Raw genomic sequence first — 6490 nt, 5'->3', positions numbered from 1 at the left:
ACAGACAGTTACAAGATAATGCTGGTGGGTGTATTGATAATATTATTGATTTTTAAGTATTTTTACATGGTTCGGGTATTTCACAGACTATGTCATGGTTAGAGGTAAAATTTCAAGGAGGGTGTGGCGGTGTAAGTGTATAGGTCATCTATACTAGGCTCGTCTGTATGGTCAGCATGTCTAATATTGAACAAAAAGTTACAGTCTGTAGGAAGATGCGCAAATTAAATCATACCTTCTGTTAGTCTTACCAGTGTCTTATTGGCGGCACATCTGCTTTACTCCCTTGAACAGATTTTCAGAGACGAATATATCAATTTGGCATTATTGCCGGTCAAAGGGGGCATTTAGTTATCAAAACGTTTTTTTGTAAGAAAGACATTTTAGACTGTCTACCGACGGTCAGGCTGAAAACACTCGGCAGAATTATTCTATATGCAGTGGTCGTAAGCGTTCATTATTTATGCGGCGACATATCTAACCAATCAGTGATAAAGTTCAGAAAATGCTTTGTTACATGTACAAGTTTTAGCATGACGTGTGCTCGGTGGGCAGTTTCAGTTGCGTCGGGTGATATCGCCCGCATCCTGGTCTTAAAACATAACAGACTTGTGGTGGCGATGTGTGCAGGTTAATGACGCAGCGGAAACGGTTCGGGCGAGTACACGTCACTGCATGTGCAATTACTTCATTAATATTCAAATTTTCCATAAAAAAAGCACATACTTCGCTCCACATTCGGGAGTGTCCTGCAGTCAGTATAACTTTTCAGTGAAGTATCAAAACCCACATCCCGGGATAATTTGCAAGTAGAACATTTCAGAGACATTTTAGGGGTCAAGATTGGGGTCGCGCCCGGAGATGAAGTTCAAATGAAATTTCGTCTCAGAGCTCAAAAAAAAAAAAAAAGAAATATCGATATAGTTAACTTAGCAAATTCACCGGTCAAAGTAGACTATATCGACCCAAAATAACAGCTGTTAAATTTCTAAAATAGGTCAAGATCTAGGTCAAGGGACTTGTCATCAAAAAACGCAAAACGCATACCGTCTAGTACGTTTAATAGTCTTCTCTGCTGACACAAACACTGGACTGACACAGAAAGTTTTTATTTTGATACAACACTTCCTTTTGAGGAATGGATAACATTGCAAAATTTGCTAGGATTTAAAGATACGCCACAAAATACCTGTATTCTTTTGTATTTCCACGACGGTAGTTTTACATGATTTGCATGAAAAGATTGAAATATACAAGTATTTAGTAACAAGTTGACGGTGACATAGATTAGGCCAAAACAAGGCGTTTAATGACTTAATACTATATTTAATCAATGTAACAATATGTACAGAAATTAGTGTATTAAGTTAAATTTTCGAACACATTTGGTTTCTTCAATGTAAAGTAGTCATTCTATGCTATGCTCTTAAAACTATGATGATAAGAGATTGATTGAATAAGTTTTTGCATACGAAGCTGTAAAACTCATTTATTTAAGGAAGGGCCTTGATTATCCATCATGGCTGTATATTACTTGTAATTTAAGAATGATTTTCATGAAGTTTCCGTGGTTAAAAAGAAAAGGTTACTAGGTCGTGGTGGGCATTTAAGAATTTTGTGTTGAAATCAAACATGAAATCAGGCAAACAGCAGAACTATCTAGACGATTTTACTGGAGGTGGTTTTGCGGCTTTAAATGTATTTAAGGATTTGATAGCAGTTGGCAAACGAAAAAACAAAGCAATAATGATTGAAATTTTGGGGTTCAGAGCCTGATTTGTAGACCTACAGATGGTGATCCGAATTCTGACCACTACACTTCAGAAAGTAAATTAAAAAAAAAAACAAACAAAAAAACGATTGTCTCACAGAATAATTTTTATTCAGGACTGCAGATGTATGTGGATTGTTTCGTCTCTGCTTCATCCGGCTCATTCTGTTGATTTAGCAAGCCTATCACCACATAAGGGTTGAGATTTATTTAGATTTAACAATACTAGGATTCTTGCGATATTACAGTCGGTATACCCGTTTTTTTTTAGGACTATTTTTGGACTACCAATCAGGGTAAACAGTTGTTTTTTCTGCAAATGCTTGGGGTGAAGGTTTGGATTAAAGGTCATTGGTGTCACGCAAACTGTTGCCTGACACGTGGCATAAATGTGGCATAACTTCCGATAGAATTGTTCTAGAACTATTATATTATTCCCCATTTATCTGGGGTACCGACTTGTCGAATAAAGAAATCAAATTCAGTGGCGATTATGTTTGGGTGCCTTCATATAAATATTTTATTCAAAACCAATCACGTGCCTGGTCGTTTTAATGGCATTTGAAATGGCCTGCTTCGCCTTCAAATTGAAAAGTTCAAGACATTCTTTATTTAGAACAAAGAAGTATAAAATACACATTTTATTTCATTGGTCGGAAATCTCTACCGATTCTCTGATAATGTGTAGCACTGCTTTTAAAAAGCATTTGAAATATTTCGACAATTATAACCGGTAAAAGTATAGCCTATACTTAGTGAATACGTCATCATGTTTATTCATGACGTATGGTTTAGTGTAAGGGTTCTCATCAAAGTTTATCATACCTTACGAGCATTATTTTCATTAGTTTTTATATGAGAGTGTTTTAAAGTAATCTATTACAGGGTTGTCATACGGAATCAAATTCATTTTTGCGGCGGTAGACATAAACCTGTTTTATTGCAGATTTATTATAACTACGAATAAAGGATGTTTACAGTGTTTTCATATTAGCCTATTTTGGCAGGCCACCTATTCAGATTAATTAAGTGTACTGGTAGATTCAAGCGTCGGTGGGATCCGGTATTTAGAGAAGAGGCTGACCTGTCTTTTACGGACAGTATTTGGTTATACGTTTAATAAATTCTAAGACAAATCAGAAAGGGGATTTTATTTTGTTGAAAATACAAAACGAAACCAGTGTAGCTTGCCCATAATTCCATTAATTTAACGCGATTCTATGAAATATTAAGATACTATTTTCTTATGGGCAATATCCCCCGAGTCAAACATTCAAAAGACCAAATAGTTCAAGCATTTTGAGAAAATGTTCATCGCTAACCGACGCTTTACATGCTAGAGGTTTAAATTTATGACAATTATTTCACAATTTGGACACAAATTCAAATAAAACTTGTGTGTGCCAAAAGTTGATACAATCTTCATTGATTTAGGTAAACTATTAAACAATATCCGAAATTACGAATTTTTGGTGATTTGAAACTATGTATGTACTTTTACCATGTATACACGCAAATAAAACAAATAATTTTCATGACTACTTACTGTGATTCAGAAGTTCTGACGTCACAAATAACCTAACATCGAATTATTTTGTTAAGATCTAGTTTGCCCAAGATTTTTACGGTTAACCAAATCACACTATAATGTGTTATGCCACAGCAACTTTTTTCCCGGTAAAATGTTGTTCAGATTTATGCTATTAGGGATAAGTGCATCAATACGCTTAATTAGTTTTTCCTGTACGTACTGATCATTCGTATTAGAAATATTACAGTATCTTTCGGTAACACCGCGTGATATTTTCGACTCCAGCGGTTGGCTGGCCGTGTGGATTGAATGTTTACCTATATTTTATGCGTTCGCTATAATTTCTTTCGCGCGGATTCATTGCATTTTACTTGAGATTTGCCGCGGTCACAGAGATGCTTTAATAGAAAATTGTAAATGTCTAATATTTCTTTGTGTTGATTTTTTGGGGGATAAATTTTTGCAAAATTTATTGTGGCGGAAAAAATCAATAAATCGAGAGGAGACGGGACGCATGGTGTTTGTTAAACAGCTTTCTAGCACTGAGTGTTTGGGAGCAGCTCTTGACTTGCTTCGTGGCATCGTTTTGGTGCGGAGCCGTGGTGAGCTGAGGTCTGCTGTCATACATTCGGGTGTGGTCCGTGTGCTGGGTGCCGTCTGCGGTTTTTAGGGTCATCGCATCGCGTGTTGTCTCATGCTTGCGCCTGGTCTCCTCTCGCTTGAAGATAGAGCGGCCAAAACATGCCAACTTAACTTTTCAATGTTTTTCTCAGATCTATTGATGCATTTACCTTAGCAGATGTAGAATATATTAATTTAGAAATCAAGTATTTTAAGTCATTTGTTCGTCATAATGTGTTATATGATCTTAAAACATTTAACAGTATAACAATGAGATAAATAAAAGACAAAGAATGGTACATGTTCTTATTTTATGTCGAGTAATATGGAATAATATAAATTATTTCTTTAAAATAATTTCATTTATTCCTCGAGACTTAAAATGTTTGTTAGTTGCTAAGGATTCGGGATTAATCGGCCTTTATTATTCAGTTGAACTGGTTCTCGTTTTATTAATACAGTACTGATGTGCATGTTCAGCGAGCCGAGAACACAGCCAGTTGTTCGATATAAAAGCAAAAAGCCCGTGCAGATTTCTCACATTGCGTCTGAAAGGGCGAATAGACCGTTATTATACACTGACAGAATCTACAGTTCTTCTACATGTCGTTCAGTAAAGATAAACTTTACCCTCCCGCCACACCCCTAAGGTTGCTAATGCAGTAGTTTTTTATGGTTAAATTAGTTTTTTTGGTGAAAGACCTGACATTCTGGAGAAATTTGTGTCAGATTTGCTGCGTTTTGTATTATACTTTCAGGGTACAGATTTCTTATATGGCGTTTATTGAAGATGTCAGTGAGCTGTTAGTGCAACGTACACTGTGAAGTCTCCGATATCCCAATTATAATCATACTCAAAGAAGTTACGAATGAATGTTCTGTGATAGAAGCCAAGTCGAAGGAACTTCAAAGTACCGTAGATAGATAATTCCTGGAAATTAACTTTTGGATAGTTCCCGATTTATGGAATTCAGGTGTATTGTGTTGATAAATAACAGCATTCGTTAGAATGTTTTTAACTGGAGCTGTCTGCTTTTTTAGGATATCGGAAATTAAATTAATTTTTAAGACATTTTCTGTAAAAGAATATATAGGAAAGAAATTACATGAAATTGTGTATTACTTTAGCTTAGGTATTTTCATTTATATCTTAGCTTCTAGATAAAAGATAAGGCTCACTGGCAGTTATTTATGTGTTTTGTAATTTTTATGAATCGGTAATTATACCTTTAATGTTAGGACTGTCGCTCAAATAATGTTGAATTGAGGGGATCAGGCGAGATATCGAGTTAATTAGATTGCTAAACAATAACCGGTTGGGTGTTTGTTTTGTGGCGATTTATACGGTAGACGCCGAACTAGAGATATATCTATGCGTTTGGTGTGATGAATTTTATTCGGAACAGTTCAGTGTAATTTGCGTTGTCGTCTGTCAGTTATGGACACGGTCCGCTCAGTTTGGTGAAGCTATGTTTGCCTTTATCGGGCCTATCACAAGGGCATTATTGTCTTAAACAGTGCACCAAAGGTTTTTCATTGCAAAAGATGCACCTTGCTATTTAAGGTTGGTTGACCTGAAGTTGCTTCGGGTCACTAGGATTTCGTCCTTATAGTACTGGCGAGTCCTAGATTGCATTGCGTTGCGTTGCGTTGCTTGCTTGTGAAGTGGTTGTAGTGCACCACTATAGGTTCTGGTGATGCCTAGGTTGCTTTGCTTTTTTGCGTAGTGAAGCTTCTATAGTGAATAATTACAGTATTGGCGAAACCTAGGTTGTGTCTGTAATGTATCACTATGGTACTGGTGAGGCCCAAGTTGCATTCCGTTGTCCGTAGTGCTTCACTATAGTGGGTTGGTAATGCCTATGTTGCGTTGTTTCTTGCGATATGAAGTGTCTGTAATGCATCACAATGGTACTGTGAGGCCCTGGTTGCATTCCGTTGTCTGTAATGCTTCACTATAATGTTGTGTGGTGCTTATGTTGCGTTGCTTCTTGCAAGGTGAAGTGTGTCTGGGTGCATCAGTTGGTTGTTTTGTGTGGTAGGCCCGGTCAGTCCGTATTTTAGTTTTACTAGCTGAAGAATTGGGCTGTCTCATGAATATTTAACGCGTGCCGTTTTCGTGGACAATAATGCCAATATTGTCGTTCTTGTTTTAGCACAGACATATATCAGACAGCTTTCTAGCACTGAGTGTTTGGTAGCAGCTCTTGACTTGCTTCGTGGCATCGTTTTGGTGCGGAGCCGTGGTGAGCTGAGGTCTGCTGTCATACATTCGGGTGTGGTCCGTGTGCTGGGTGCCGTCTGCGGTTTTTAGGGGTCATCGCATCGCGTGTTGTCTCATGCTTGCGCCTGGTCTCCTCTCGCTTGAAGATAGAGCGGCCAAAAACATGCCAACTTAACTTTTCAATGTTTTTCTCAGATCTATTGATGCATTTACCTTAGCAGATGTAGAATATATTAATTTAGAAATCAAGTATTTTAAGTCATTTGTTCGTCATAATGTGTTATATGATCTTAAAACATTTAACAGTATAACAATGAGATAAATAAAAGACAAAGAATGGTAC

This window comes from Mercenaria mercenaria, chromosome 4 (assembly GCF_021730395.1).
Source record: "Mercenaria mercenaria strain notata chromosome 4, MADL_Memer_1, whole genome shotgun sequence".
Lineage (NCBI taxonomy): Eukaryota > Metazoa > Mollusca > Bivalvia > Venerida > Veneridae > Mercenaria > Mercenaria mercenaria.
Note: the sequence above shows the minus strand (reverse complement) of the source record.